The following is a 16,948-nucleotide window of genomic DNA, read 5'->3' as shown; positions in this document are numbered from 1 at the left end:
CATCTTGGTGAGCGTAGGAAAATTTTAAATTATGCTACGATTCCCAACAGTGGTATCAGAGCCAGGCCTATGCGTAGTTACTATGCACGAGTAGAACACAAAGCAGTTGTGGGTGTTGAGTTTGCCAATTCTTCTTGCCGCTACTAGTCTTTTCTTGTTTCGGCGGTATTGTAGGATGAAGCGGCCCGGACCGACCTTACACGTACGCTTACGTGAGACAGGTTCCACCGACTGACATGCACTAGATGCATAAGGTGGCTAGCGGGTGTCTGTCTCTCCTACTTTAGTCGGAACGGATTCGATGAAAATGGTCCTTACGAAGGGTAAATACAAATTGGCAAATCACGTTGTGGTCATACGTAGGTAAGAAACGTTCTTGCTAGAAACCTACAAACCACGTAAAAACTTGCAACAACAATTAGAGGACGTCTAACTTGTTTTTGCAGCAAGTGCTATGTGATGTGATATGGCCAGAAGATGTGATGAATGATATATGTGATGTATGAGATTGATCATATTCTTGTAATAGGAATCACGACTTGCATGTCGACGAGTATGACAACCGGCAGGAGCCATAGGAGTTGTCTTTATTATTTTGTATGACCTGCGTGTCATTGAATAACGCCATGTAATTTACTTTACATTGTTGCTAAACGCGTTAGCCATGGAAGTAGAAGTAATCATTGGCGTGATGACTTCATGAAGACACAATGATGGAGATCATGATGATGGAGATCATGGTGTCATGCCGGTGACGAAGATGATCATGGTGCCCCGAAGGTGGAGATCAAAGGAGCATAATGATATTGGCCATATCATGTCACTATTTGATTGCATGTGATGTTTATCATGTTTTTGCATCTTATTTGCTTAGAACGACGGTAGTAAGTAAGATGATCCCTTATAATAATTTCAAGAAAGTGTTCACCCTAACTGTGCACCGTTGCGAAGGTTCGTTGTTTCGAAGCACCACGTGATGATCGGGTGTGATAGATTCTAACGTTCGAATACAACGGGTGTTGACGAGCCTAGCATGTACAGACATGGCCTCGGAACACACGCAATACACTTAGGTTGACTTGACGAGCCTACCATGTACAGACATGGCCTTGGAACACGGAGGACCGAAAGGTCGAGCATGAGTCGTATAGAAGATACGATCAACATGGAGATGTTCACCGATCTTGACTAGTCCGTCTCACGTGATGATCGGACACGGCCTAGTTAAACTCGGATCATGTTTCACTTAGATGACGAGAGGGATGTCTATCTGAGTGGGAGTTCATTAAATAATTTGATTAGATGAACTCAATTATCATGAACTTAGTCTAAAATCTTTACACTATGTCTTGTAGATCAAATGGCCAACGTTGTCCTCAATTTCAACGCGTTCCTAGAGAAAACCAAGCTGAAAGATGATGGCAGCAACTATACGGACTGGGTCCGGAACCTGAGGATCATCCTCATAGTAGCCAAGAAATATTATGTCTTAGAAGCACCGGTAGGTGAAGCACCAATCCCAGAAAACCAAGACATTATGAACGCTTGGCAGCAGCGTGCTGATGATTACTCCCTCGTTCAGTGCGGCATGCTTTACAGCTTAGAACCGGGTCTCCAAAAGCGTTTTGAGAAACATGGAGCATACGAGATGTTCGAGGAGCTGAAACTAGTTTTCCAAGCTCATGCCCGGGTCGAGAGATATGATGTCTCCGACAAGTTCTTCAGCTGTAAAATGGAGGAGAACAGTTCTGTTAGTGAGCACATACTCAGAATGTCTGGGTTGCACAACCGCTTGTCTCAGCTGGGAGTTAATCTCCCGGATGACGCGGTCATTGACAGAATCCTCCAGTCGCTTCCACCAAGCTACAAGAGCTTTGTGATGAACTACAATATGCAGGGGATGGAAAAGACCATTCCCGAGGTATATTCAATGCTGAAATCAGCGGAAGGGGAGATCAGAAAAGAACATCAAGTGTTGATGGTGAATAAAACCACCAAGTTCAAGAAGGGCAAGGGTAAGAAGAACTTCAAGAAGGACGGCAAGGGAGTTGCCGCGCCCGGTAAACCAGTTACTGGGAAGAAGTCAAAGAATGGACCCAAGCCCGAGACTGAGTGCTTTTTGCAAGGGAAGTGGTCACTGGAAGCGGAACTGCCCCAAATACTTAGCGGACAAGAAGAAGGCCGGCAACACCAAAGGTATATGTGATATACATGTAATTGATGTGTACCTTACCAGTACTCGTAGTAGCTCCTGGGTATTTGATACCGGTGCGGTTGCTCATATTTGTAACTCAAAACAGGAACTACGGAATAAACAGAGACTGGCGAAGGACGAGGTGACGATGCGCGTCGGGAATGGTTCCAAGGTCGATGTGATCGCCGTCGGCACGCTACCTCTGCATCTACCCACGGGATTAGTTTTAAACCTCAATAATTGTTATTTAGTGCCAGCTTTGAGCATGAACATTGTATCTGGATCTCGTTTAATTTGAGATGGCTACTCATTTAAATCCGAGAATAATGGTTGTTCTGTTTATTTGAGAGATATGTTTTATGGTCATGCCCCGCTGGTCAATGGTTTATTTTTGATGAATCTCGAACGTGATGTTACACATATTCATAGTGTGAATACCAAAAGATGTAAAGTTGATAACGATAGTCCCACATACTTGTGGCACTGCCGCCTTGGTTACATTGGTGTCAAGCGCATGAAGAAGCTCCATGCAGATGGACTTTTGGAGTCTCTAGATTACGAATCATTTGACACGTGCGAACCATGCCTCATGGGTAAGATGACCAAGACTCCGTTCTCCGGAACAATGGAGCGAGCAACCAACTTATTGGAAATCATACATACCGATGTGTGCGGTCCAATGAGTGTTGAGGCTCGCGGAGGATATCGTTATGTTCTCACTCTCACTGATGATTTAAGTAGATATGGGTATGTCTACCTAATGAAACACAAGTCTGAAACCTTTGAAAAGTTCAAGGAATTTCAGAGTGAAGTTGAGAATCAACGTGACAGGAAAATAAAATTCTTACGATCAGATCGTGGTGGAGAATATTTGAGTCACGAATTTGGTACACACTTAAGGAAATGTGGAATAGTTTCACAACTCACGCCGCCTGGAACACCTCAGAGAAATGGTGTGTCCGAACGTCGTAATCGCACTCTATTGGATATGGTGCGATCTATGATCTCTCTTACCGATTTACCGCTCTCATTTTGGGGCTATGCTTTAGAGACTGCCGCATTCACTTTAAATAGGGCTCCGTCTAAATCCGTTGAGACGACACCGTATGAATTATGGTTTGGGAAGAAACCTAAGCTGTCGTTTCTAAAATTTTGGGGATGCGATGCTTATGTCAAGAAACTTCAACCTGAAAAGCTCGAACCCAAGTCGGAAAAATGCGTCTTCATAGGATACCCTAAGGAAACTATTGGGTATACCTTCTACCTCAGATCCGAAGGCAAGATCTTCGTTGCCAAGAACGGGTCCTTTCTAGAGAAGGAGTTTCTCTCGAAAGAATTGAGTGGGAGGAAAGTGGAACTTGATGAGGTGATAGTCACCCCTTCCGAACCGGAAAGTAGCGCAGCGCGGGAAAATGTTCCTGTGGTGCCTACACCAACTGGGGAGGAAGTTAATGATGATGATCATGAAGCTTCGGATCAAGTTACTGAACTTCGTAGGTCCACAAGGACACGTTCCGCACCAGAGTGGTACGGCAACCCTGTCCTGGAATTCATGTTGTTAGACAACGGTGAACCTTCGAACTATGAAGAAGCGATGGCGGGCCCGGATTTCGACAAATGGCTAGAAGCCATGAAATCCGAGATAGAATCCATGTATGAAAACAAAGTATGGACTTTGACTAACTTGCCCGATGATCGGCGAGCCATAGAAAACAAATGGATCTTTAAGAAGAAGACGGACGCGGATGGTAATGTGACCATATACAAAGCTCGGCTTGTCGCTAAGGGTTATCGACAAGTTCAAGGGGTTGACTATGATGAGACTTTCTTACCCGTAGCGAAGCTAAAGTCCGTCCGAATCATGTTAGCAATTGCCGCATACTATGATTATGAGATATGGCAGATGGACATCAAAACGGCATTCCTTAACGGCTTCCTTAAGGAAGAGTTGTATATGATGCAGCCGGAAGGTTTTTTCAATCCTAAGAATGCTAACAAAGTATGCAAGCTCCAGCGCTCAATCTATGGGCTGGTGCAAGCATCTCGGAGTTGGAACATTCGCTTTGATGAGATGATCAAAGCGTTTGGGTTTACACAGACTTATGGAGAAGCCTGTGTTTACAAGAAAGTGAGTGGGAGCTCTGTAGCATTTCTCATATTATATGTGGATGACATACTGTTGATGGGAAATGATATAGAATTCTTGGAGAGTATAAAGGCCTATTTGAATAAGTGTTTTTCAATGAAGGACCTTGGAGAAGCTGCTTATATATTAGGCATCAAGATCTATAGAGATAGATCAAGACGCCTCATTGGTCTTTCACAGAGTACATACCTTGACAAGATATTGAAGAAGTTCAATATGGATCAGTCCAAGAAGGGGTTCTTGCCTGTATTGCAAGGTGTGCAATTGAGCACGGCTCAATGCCCGACCACGGCAGAAGATATAGAAAAGATGAGTGTCATCCCCTATGCCTCGGCCATAGGGTCTATTATGTATGCCATGTTGTGTACCAGACCTGATGTAAACCTTGCCGTAAGTTTGGTAGGAAGATACCAAAGTAATCCCGGCATGGAACACTGGACAGCGGTCAAGAATATCTTGAAGTACCTGAAAAGGACTAAGGATATGTTTCTCGTTTATGGAGGTGACGAAGAGCTCGTCGTAAAGGGTTACGTCGACGCTAGCTTCGACACAGATCTGGATGACTCGAAGTCACAAACCGGATACGTGTATATTTTGAATGGAGGAGCAGTAAGCTGGTGCAGTTGCAAGCAAAGCGTCGTGGCGGGATCTACATGTGAAGAGGAGTACATGGCAGCCTCGGAGGCAGCACAGGAAGCAGTCTGGATGAAGGAGTTCATTACCGACCTAGGGGTGATTCCCAATGCGCCGGGCCCGATGACTCTCTTCTGTGACAACACTGGAGCCATTGCCCTTGCGAAGGAGCCCAGGTTTCACAGGAAGACCAGGCATATCAAGCGTCGCTTCAACTCCATTCGTGAAAGTGTTCAAAATGGAGACATAGATATTTGTAAAGTACATATGGACCTGAATGTAGCAGATCCGTTGACTAAACCTCTCCCTAGGGCAAAACATGATCAACACCAGGACGCAATGGGTGTTCGATTCATCACAATGTAACTAGATTATTGACTCTAGTGCAAGTGGGAGACTGTTGGAAATATGCCCTAGAGGCAATAATAAATGGTTATTATTATATTTCTTTGTTCATGATAATCGTCTATTGTTCATGCTATAATTGTATTGTCCGAAAATCGTAATACATGTGTGAATACATAGACTACAACGTGTCCCTAGTAAGCCTCTAGTTGACTAGCTCATTGATCAACAGATAGTCATGGTTTCCTGACTATGGACATTGGATGTCATTGATAACAGGATCACATCATTAGGAGAATGATGTGATGGACAAGACCCAATCCTAAGCATAGCATAAAAGATCGTGTAGTTTCGTTTGCTAGAGCTTTTCCAATGTCAAGTATCTTTTCCTTAGACCATGAGATCGTGCAACTCCCGGATACCGTAGGAGTGCTTTGGGTGTGCCAAACGTCACAACGTAACTGGGTGACTATAAAGGTGCACTACGGGTATCTCCGAAAGTGTCTGTTGGGTTGGCACGGATCGAGACTGGGATTAAGTTGTTCGGAGTCCCGGATGAGATCCCGGATGTCACGAGAGGTTCCGGAATGGTCCGGAGATGAAGAATTATATATAGGAAGTCAAGTTTCGGCCACCGGGAAAGTTTCGGGGGTTACCGGTATTGTACCGGGACCACCGGAAGGGTCCCGGGGGTCCACCGGGTGGGGCCACCTATCCCGGAGGGCCCCGTGGGCTGAAAGTGGAAGGGAACCAGCCCTTAGTGGGCTGGGGCGCCCCCCTTGGGCCTCCCCCCATGCGCCTAGGGTTGGGAACCCTAAGGGGGGAGCTTCCCCCTTGCCTTGGGGGGCAAGGCAACCATTCCCCCTCTTTGGCCGCCGCCCCCCCCTTGGAGATCCCATCTCCCTGGGCCGGCGCCCCCCCCCCAGGGGGCCTATATAAAGGGGGGGAGGGAGGGCAGAAACCTACAGCCTTGGGCGCCTCCCTCCTCCCCTGCAACACCTCTCTCTCTCTCTCTCGCAGAAGCTCGGCGAAGCCCTGCCGGAGACCCGCTACATCCACCACCACGCCGTCGTGCTGTTGGATCTCCATCAACCTCTCCTTCCCCCTTGCTGGATCAAGAAGGAGGAGACGTCGCTGCACCGTACGTGTGTTGAACGCGGAGGTGCCGTCCGTTCAGCACTCGGTCATCGGTGATTTGGATCACGGCGAGTACGACTCCGTCATCCACGTTCATTGGAATGCTTCCGCTCGCGATCTACAAGGGTATGTAGATGCACTCCCTTCCCCTCGTTGCTAGTAGACTCCATAGATGCATCTTGGTGAGCGTAGGAAAATTTTAAATTATGCTACGATTCCCAACAATAAGAACTAAGGTTACCCAACCAATAGGAGAACCACGCAAATCCTAGTGAACAATACATGCGCACAAAAGAGAAAATACTTGCACCCAACGCGACAAGGGGGTTGTCAATCCCCTTGAACTCGTTACTTGAAAAGATTAAATTTGATAGTGGTAGATAGATAAATTGCAAAAGAAAAGAAAAGTAAATAAATTGCAGCAAGGTATTTTTGATTTTAGTAATATGATTAAGTAGAGCGGGGGCCATAGTTTTCACTAGAGGCTTCTCTCTCGAAACAATAACCTACGATGGGTACACAAATTGTTGTTGGGAAATTGATAGAAAGCGCATAGTTATGATGTTATTCATGGCAATGACCATGTATATAGACATCACGCCCGTGACAAGTAGACCGAAATGATTCTACATCTACTACTACTACTCCACCAATCGACCGCTATCCAACATGCATCTATGGTATTAAGTTCATGACAAACCGAGTAACACTTTAAGCAAAATGACATGATGTAGACAAAGTAACGCCAAGCAACATGAATAAACCCCATCATTTTATCCTTAATGGCAACAATACAAATACGTACCTCACTACCCCTTCCGCCACGAGGTTAGGACACCGCAAGATTGAACCCATCACAAAGCACCTCTCCCACTGAAGATAAATCAATCTAGTTGGTCAAACCAAATGGATAGATCGGAGAGAAATACAAAGCTTTAACAATCATGCATAATAAAGTTCAGAAAAGGCTCAATTACTTTCAATGAATAATTTGATCATAAACTCAAAATTCACCGGATCCCAACAAACACACCAGAAAATAGGATTACATCAGATAGAAGTCCAAGAAGATTGAGGAGAACATGGTATTGAAGATCAAAGAGAGGGAAGAAGTAATCTAGCTACTAGTTATGAACTTGTAGGTTTGTGGTGAACTACTCACACATCATCAGAAGGGCAGCAAGGATGATGTAGAAGCCCTCCGTGGTCGATTCCCCCTCCGTCAGAGTACCGAAAAGGCCTCCAGATGGGATCACAAAAGAACGGAGACTTGCGGCGGCGAAAAAAGTGTTTCGGGTGGCCCTGTGTTGGTTTGGGAATATTTGGGAATTTATAGAGGTGGAATCAGGTCAAACGGAGCCGTGTGGGAGTCACGAGCTTAGAGGGCACCCCCCCTGGGGCGCGCCAGGTGAGTTTGTCGCTCTGCCGTAGATCTTCTGGCCTCCTCCCGAACCTTCTAGGGTCCCTTATGGTCCAGAAAAAATTATTGTAAAGTTTCATCGTGTTTGGACTTTGTTTGGTACTGGTTTTATGAAAAGCCAAAAATAGGAAAAAAAAAGAGGAACTGGTACTGGGCGTCGAGTTAATAAGTTAGTCCCGAAAAATGTTATAAAATAGCATAATGAAGCATATAAAGAATGCAAGATTGGTAATATAATAGCATGAAACAATAAAAAGTTATAGATAAGTTGGAAACGTATCATGGTGGAACCTATATTAATGTGAACAACATACATACTTATGGGTATACCCTCTATGCAAGCATCCATAAATATAAGAAGAGTAATTATGATAGGATTTAACCATAGCATTAAGCTTTAGGGATTCAACAAATCCTTATGTAATAGTTCATAAACTTAGGGTTTATTAATTTCTGTCACTCCAACCACCCGTCATACATGAACTAATCCCACAATGCTCTCTTTTAGGCCCTTAATAGTGTAGTGATATGCAGCCGACGTTTGCACATCACCACCAGATAAATCACAACCACAACATAATATCAAAACATTGAACTCTATTCAACTTCACACGATTACTAGCAACAAGGTTTATCCCATGTCCTCAAGAGCGTAACATACTACTCACAAGTCACAAGACATCATATAGATCATAACCATTGGGGGTAATGATATGATCAATAATCTAAACATACAATTTTTTAACCAATTAAACCTCTAAGAAATAACTACAAGCATTAACCAACATCAGAAAGTAATCTCGACAAAAGATCTGAGGTGATAGTTTATAGATTGAAAAGTAGGAAGAGATGGAGGTGATATTGTTCATGTAGATGGTGATGGAGATGATGATCATAGTGATGAATGGAGTGTTGGTAATGACGATGGCTTCGATTTCCCCCTTCCAGAGGGATGGAATTCTGAGAGATTAGCCTGTCAGAGGTGTGAAGTCCTCTATCTTTGTTCCGCCTCGCAGATAGCGATGAGAAAACCAGCAAACTCAATCTTGGGTTTTAGGTTAATATAGGACTATTGGGCATGGGACACACCCGAGGGGATTCCTACGTGCCCCATGCTTCTCTGGCTTGTGGCCCATGGGGTGGTCATGAGTAGGGCCACGTGGGCCCCACAAGACTCTTCCCAGCAGGTGGCAGGCACCCCCCACTAATTTTTTTGGATATTGGTCCATTTCCTTCCAAAAGTCTCTGGACCTCCACAAGAAGTAAGAATAAAAGTTTTCTTTATTCTTCAAGTGTTATCATTAGTAAAAATGCGAGAACCATAAAACATCCTTTGAAAAACCGACCAAAATACCCAACTGAGAGTGTCAAAAACTGGAGCCATCAACTCCCCCAAGCTTAAATGTTGTTCATGTTCGATAAGTCAAGAAATAAATAGAAGGGAGGTAAAATCACAATTCGATGAAGAGGGCTTACCAGCTCGTAAAGATGTAATACAATCATTCTCACAAATCTTGCAACCTTAATTAAGAGAATACTTGCATTTGAATGGTAGCACCCAGATCTCTACCTAGCCATGATTAGTTTTCGTAACCCTACTCCAGTTCATAACACTAGTCTCGACAGGTAACTAGCTGCATAGCAAATTAAAGTACTTTTATTTTTTAGAAGAATTTTCATTTTGGCTACTTTAAAAAAAATAAACAACGGTCTGCTTTCAAAGAAAACATAGTACTTGAATATCTCATCAATGCCCACGAGTACCGCCTAATCATGAGTGCAAGCACCCCCTTATTTTCATTGTTTGCTAAAACTTCTAATTTCGGTGAATAGACCATACCAAGAGTTGCGCGGTTGATCTAAAACAAGATCTTACTCCATTATTTTTTATGATCATCACGTTCTCTAAATAATTTCTCAAGAAGAACAACACAACAACGTAGTGACACACATAAAGCAATATCCAACGCACCCATGTAGTAACATGCATAAAAGCAATATGTAACACTACCGCGACAAACTCTTGGCATGCACTATCCATAATCAATTTTAACTTTAGTTCCTTTAGACAATTATTTTTCTGAAGTGCTACAGGTCGATCAAGTTACATACTATGGAGTTGGTATATCAGTTAATAGTTTCTTTAGAAAATTTTCTCTCAGCACCTAAGTTCTTTAAAACTTTCCTTTTCTTTTTAGACTTTCTCAAATTCAGAAAAAAGTTCAACATCGGAATTAAACAAGCAAGACTTGTGATGGGAAACAAAACTAAATGTTATCCAACTAACGGGGGGAGTGAAAACTTAAATGCAACTAACCAAATAAAAGTACTATTTTATTTAAACTTGTAAGAAAAACAAAAATATGCATTGGGGTAAAATAACTTCATGAGTTACGTGATAACCCACAAGTATAGGGGATCGCAACAGTTTTCGAGGGTAGAGTATTCAACCCAAATTTATTGATTCGACACAAGGGGAGCCAAAGAATTTCTCAGGTATTAGCAGTTGAGTTGTCAATTCAACCACACCTGAAAGACTTAATATCTGCAGCAAAGTATTTAGTAGCAAAGTAGTATGGAAGTAACGGTAACGGTGGCAAGAGTAACAGTAGCAGTTTTTGTAGCAATTGTAACAGTGGCAACGGAAAAGTAACTAAGCAAGGATCAATATGTAAAAAGCTCGTAGGCAATGGATCAATGATGGATAATTATGTCGGATGCGATTCCTCGTGCAATAGTTATAACATAGGGTGACACGGAACTAGCTCCAGTTCATCAATGTAACGTAGGCATGTATTCCGGATATAGTCATGCGTGCTTATGAAAAAGAACTTGCATGACATCTTTTGTCCTACCCTCCCGTGGCAGCGGGGTCCTATTGGAAACTAAGGGATATTAAGGCCTCCTTTTAATAGAGTATCGGACCAAAGCATTAACACTTAGTGAATACATGAACTCCTCAACCTACGGTCATCACCGGGAGTGGTCCCGATTATTGTCACTTCGGGGTTGCCGGATCATAACACATAGTAGGTGACTATTGACTTGCAAGATAGGATCAAGAACTCACATATATTCATGAAAACATAATAGGTTTAGCTCTGAAATCATGGCACTCGGGCCCTAGTGACAAGCATTAAGCATAGCAAAGTCATAGCAACATCAATCTCAGAACATAATGGATACTAGGGATCAAAACCTAACAAAACTAACTCGATTACATGGTAAATCTCATCCAACCCATCACCGTCCAACAAGCCTACGATGGGATTACTAACGCACAGCGGTGAGCATCATGAAATTGGTGATGGAGGATGGTTGATGATGACGATGGCGACGGATTCCCCTCTCCGAGCCCCGAACGGACTGCAGATCAGCCCTCCCAAGGAAGATTAGGGCTTGGCGGCGGCTCCATATCATAAAACACGATGAATCCTTCTCTCTTTTTTTCTCCCCGGACGTGAATATATGGAGTCAGGGTTGAGGTCGGTGGAGTCTCAGGGGGGCCACGAGGCAGGGGGCACGCCCCGGGGGGGTGCGCCCTGCACCCTCGTGGACAGGGTGTGGGCCCCCTGATGCTGATTCTTTTGCCAGTATTTTTTATTATTTCCAAAACGTGTCTCCGTGGATTTTCAGGTCATTCCGAGAACTTTTATTTCTGCACAAAAATAACATCATGGCAGTTCTGCTGAAAACAACATCAGTCCGGGTTAGTTCCATTCAAATCATGCAAGTTAGAGTCCAAAACAAGGGCAAAAGTGTTTGAAAAAGTAGATACGTTGGAGACGTATCATTACACTTTACAAAAAAATTACATTACATATGCATATAAATGTCCACTTGGTGTTACAGTGTTTGACAAAATGCAATCGCAATTTTTCCAGACCTTAAAGTTACTCTGACCTCACCTTGGCGGCTCGAGGGCTCCGACCTCGCCGAACCAGGCTCGAGGGCTTGACTTCCCCCATCGACCGTGATGACCCACAGTATAGGGGATCGCAACAGTCTTTGAGGAAAATATTTCAACCAAATTTATCGATTCGACACAAGGGGAAACAAAGAATATTTATAAGCCTTGGCAGTTGAGTTGTCAATTCAACCACACATGATAATCACTTCCTTGTATCAATGTATTAGTAGCACAGTAATATGATAGTATTGATTGCAGTGGTAACAAAGTAACAACAACAATAGTAGTAGTAGCAGTTTTGTAGCAAACAGAGCAGTGGTATTAACTCAAGCAAAGACAATAGTATTGAAGTGTAGGCATGGAATAGCGATGGATATTTAGATGAGATTCAATATGTAACTGCACAATCTAGAGCGACACACAATAGCTCCAATTCATAAATCATATGTAGGCATGTACTCTCTATGTGGTCGTATGTGCTTGCGATAAGAACTTGCATGACATGTTTTGTCCTACCCTCCCGTGGCAGCGGGGTCCTAATGGAAACTAAACATTATTAAGGCACTCCTTTCAATATAAAATCGAAACAAAGCATAAAGTGAAATCATGAACTCCTCAAGTCAAAGTCATCCTTGTCGATATCCCAATTCATGGTCACCTTGGGGGTCTAGGGTTCAGAACAATAGCAGGTGCATACAACTGCAGTTAAGATCAACATCTCAAATATATTCATGAAGAGCATATATGTTCAGATCTGAAATAATGGCACTCGGGCCCTATTGACAAGCATTAAGCATAGCAAAGTCATACCAACATCAATCTCATAACATAGTGGATACTAGGAATCAAGCCCAGACAAATTCCTCGTGAAGCCTTTGAAGGCTGGCCAAGCTCCAAGGACCACATTCCTCGTGAAGGAATTGCTATATGTGCCAAGGATAGTATACCGCATTTGGACCAAAACCCTCAGTACAATCAAGGGCCACAACTCTGATGAAGAAGAGGTTGTTGGCATCATGAAGAATCTGGTGTTCAACATCATACATGGCATTCCTATCAACTACCATGATGTCTACATGAGGACTTTGGCTAATGTTGCTCGGTCACCTTTTGAGTTGAAGCCTTATGCTCCCTGGATCATGAAATTCATCCGATCAAGGTCTTCAATTCATTACAAGGAAGATTATCAAAATCATCTCACCTATTTGCCTCCTATTGAAGTCCTCAAAAGGACTATTTCCTCAGCTGATGAGAAGGGCAAAGCTGCTGTTATTGATGAAGGCACACGTCCATTGGATGGTCAGTTTCGCAAAGCTGCATCTTATTCCACCAATGATGACTCTGCAACTCAAGATTCTACCGCAAAAGCTTCAAAGCAAAATCCTCAAGCCACTGCTTCACGAGTGATGACTGATCGTGAGGTTCTCTTAAGTCTTCATCAGAAGCTCAATTCTTCAGAACATGACTGTCAGCAAAACACTATGAAGAAGAATCACTACTACTTGCATGAAGTCTTTGATCGCACCTGGGCCATATTGTCTCACCTTTACAGTGATGAAGATCTCAAGCAGATGGGCTTCCAACAGGACTTTGACTGGTCTCAGCCTCCTTCGAAGAAATTCAAGAAGGTCAAAGTTCCTCAGCTCGTCCCAAGTTCATATTCTTCATCGCGCGAGACATATGAAGCTGAAGACTTGAACGACACTGCGGTAGGCCCTACGTCAAAGGACGACCCCAACAACGCTGGCGCTCCTCCATTGACATCAAAATGATATTCTTCAGGGGCGTTAGTCCTCACTTTTCGTCCCTTTTGGTCATTCGATGACAAAGGGGGAGAAATTTGAGTTAGTCTTCAAGCGAGTCTTATATATGGATGTTTTTTGTTAAGTTGCAACTCTTGCTCTTCTGAGGTGTTTGCTCTGATGAGTTGTAAACTTAAGTCCTATGGTGGTATGATACTTTTGAATTGCTTTGTGCATGCTTATTTCCTCAAGTACCTTAATGCATGCATGTTGAATTCGTCAGACACCATATCTGATCATGCATTTCAAATTCTTCATATTATATGTCAAATGCGTGTATGAATTACAAGATATAGGGGGAGATCTCCATGATATTACTCTACAATACGCATTTGCTATCCAAAGCAAATTCCTCAAATACGGACATCTTCAGGGGGAGTTCTTCTATATCTTGCAATCAAATTCCTCAATATCAGTATTTACACTTCATATGTTTATCCCCGTTGAAAACTTAACCTATTTGTCACCAATCACCAAAAAGGGGGAGATTGCAAGTGCATCTAGTGCCCCTTAGTGATTTTGGTGTATAGAAGACTTATATGTTAAGGGACTAATGTGTTTGTGAGTATACACAGGTTCTATAATGTTGGAGAACGCAGTAATTTCAAAAAAATTGCCTACGATCACGCAAGATCTATCTAGGAGAAGCATAGCAATGAGCGGGAGAGTGTGTCCACGTACCCTCATAGACCGAAAGCGGAAGCGTTAAGTAACGCGGTTGATGTAGTCGAACGTCTTCGCCATCCAACCGATCAAGTACCAAACGCACGGCACCTCTGCGATCTGCACACGTTCAGCTCGGTGACGTCCCTCGTACTCTTGATCCAGTTGAGGCCGAGGGAGAGTTCCGTCAGCACGACGGCATGGCGACGGTGATGATGCAGTTACCGGCGCAGGGCTTCGCCCAAGCACTATGATGGTATGACCGAGGTGTAAAACTGTGGAGGGGGGCACCGCACACGGCCAAGACAAATCTTGGAGTGCCTTTGGGGTGCCCCCTGCCCACGTATATAAAGGAGGGAGGAAGAGGAGGCCGGCCCTACCGTCGTCCCTTTTGGTCATTCGATGACAAAGGGGGAGAAATTTGAGTTAGTCTTCAAGCGAATCTTATATATGGACGTTGGGCGCGCGGCCACCCCTTGAGGCTCTTCTCTCCTTTCCTGTATGGCCCATTAAGGCCCACTACTTCCCCCGGTGAATTCCCATAACTCTCCAGTACTCCAAAAAATATCTGAATCACTCGGAACCTTTCCGATGTCCGAATATAGCCTTCCAATATATCGATCTTTACCTCTTGACCATTTCAAGACTCCTCGTCATGTCCGTGATCTCATCCGGGACTCCGAACAAACTTCGGTCATCAAATCACATGACTCATAATACAAATCGTCATCGAAAGTTAAGCCTGCGGACCCTACGGGTTCGAGAACTGTGTAGACATGACCGAGACACATCTCCGGTCAATAACCAATAGTGGAACCTGGATGCTCATATTGGCTCCTACATATTCTACGAAGATCTTTATCGGTCAAACCGCATAACAACATATGTTGTTCCCTTTGTCATCGGTATGTTACTTGCCCGAGATTCGATCGCTGGTATCATCATACCTAGTTCAATCTCGTTACCGGCAAGTCTCTTTACTCGCTCCGTAATACTGCATCCCGCAACCAACTCATTAGTCACATTGCTTGCAAGGCTTATAGCGATGAGCATTACCGAGAGGGCCCAGAGATACTTCTTCGAAACACGGAGTGACAAATCCTAATATCGATCTATGCCAACCCAACAAATACCTTCGGAGACACCTATAGAGCATCTTTATAATCACCCATTTACGTTGTGAAGTTTGATAGCACACATAGTGTTCCTCCGGTATTCGGGAGTTGCATAATCTCATAGTCTGAGGAACATGTATAAGTCATGAAGAAAGCAGTAGCAATGAAACTGTAACGATCATAGTGCTAAGCCAACGAATGGGTCTTGTCCATCACATCATTCTCCTAATGATGTGATCCCGTTCATCAAATGACAACACATGTCTATGGTTAGGAAACATAACCATCTTTGATAAATGAGCTAGTCAAGTAGAGGCATACTAGGAACACTCTGTTTTTGTCTATGTATTCACACATGTACTAAGTTTCCGGTTAATACAATTCTAGCATTAATAATAAACATTTCTCACGAAATAAGGAAATAGATAATAACTTTATTATTGCCTCTAGGGCATATTTCCTTCAGTCTCCCACTTGCACTAGAGTCAATAATCCAGTTCACATTGCCATGTGATTTAACACCAATAGTTCACATCGTCATGTGATTTAACACTATAGTTCACATCGCCATGTGACCAATACCCAAAGGGTTTACTAGAGTCAATAATCTAGTTCACGTCACCATGTGATTAACACCCAAAGAGTACTAAGGTGTGATCATGTTTTGCTTGTGAGAGAGGTTTAGTGAATGGGTCTGCCACATTCAGATCCGTACGTATTTTGCAAACTTCTATGTCTACAATGCTCTGCACGGAGCTACTCTAGCTAAATGCTCCCACTTTCAATATGTATCCAGATCGAGACTCAGAGTCATCCAGACCGATGTCAAAGCTTGCATCGACGTAACTCTTTACGACGAACTCTTTATCACCTCCATAACCAAGAAATATTTCCTTAGTCCTCTAAGGATAATTTTGACCAATGTCTAGTGATCTACTCCTATATCACTATTGTACTCCCTTGCCAAACTCAGGGCAGGGTATACAATAGGTCTGGTACATAGCATGGCATACTTTATAGAACCTATGGCTGAGGCATAGGGAATGACTTTCATTCTCTCTCTATCTTCTATCGTGGTCGGGCTTTGAGTCTTACTCAACTTCACACCTAGCAACACAGGCAAAAACTCCTTCTTTGATTGTTCCATTTTGAACTACTTCAAAATCTTGTCAAGGTATGTACTCATTGAAAAAACTTATCAAGCGTCTTGATCTATCTCAATAGATCTTGATGCTCAATATGTAAGCAGCTTCACCGAGGTCTTTCTTTGAAAAACTCCTTTCAAATACTCCTTTATGCTTTCTAGAAAATTCTACATTATTTCCGATCAACAATATGTCATCCGCATATACTTATCAGAAAGACTGTAGTGCTCCCACTCACCTTTGATCAACGCAAGTCTGTATAGAACTATATGCTTTGATCAACTCATCAAAGCGTATGTTCCAACTCCGAGATGTTGTAATACCAGTCCATAAATGGATCGCTGGAGCTTTGCACACTTTGTTAGCACCTTTAGGATCGACAAAACCTTCTGGTTGCATCATATACAACTCTTTTTTAATAAATCCATTAAAGAATGC

Source organism: Aegilops tauschii, chromosome 2, assembly GCF_002575655.3.
Source record: "Aegilops tauschii subsp. strangulata cultivar AL8/78 chromosome 2, Aet v6.0, whole genome shotgun sequence".
NCBI classification, from domain to species: Eukaryota; Viridiplantae; Streptophyta; class Magnoliopsida; order Poales; family Poaceae; genus Aegilops; species Aegilops tauschii.
The sequence above is the reverse complement of the archived record's forward strand: the minus strand, read 5'-3'. Positions refer to the sequence as shown.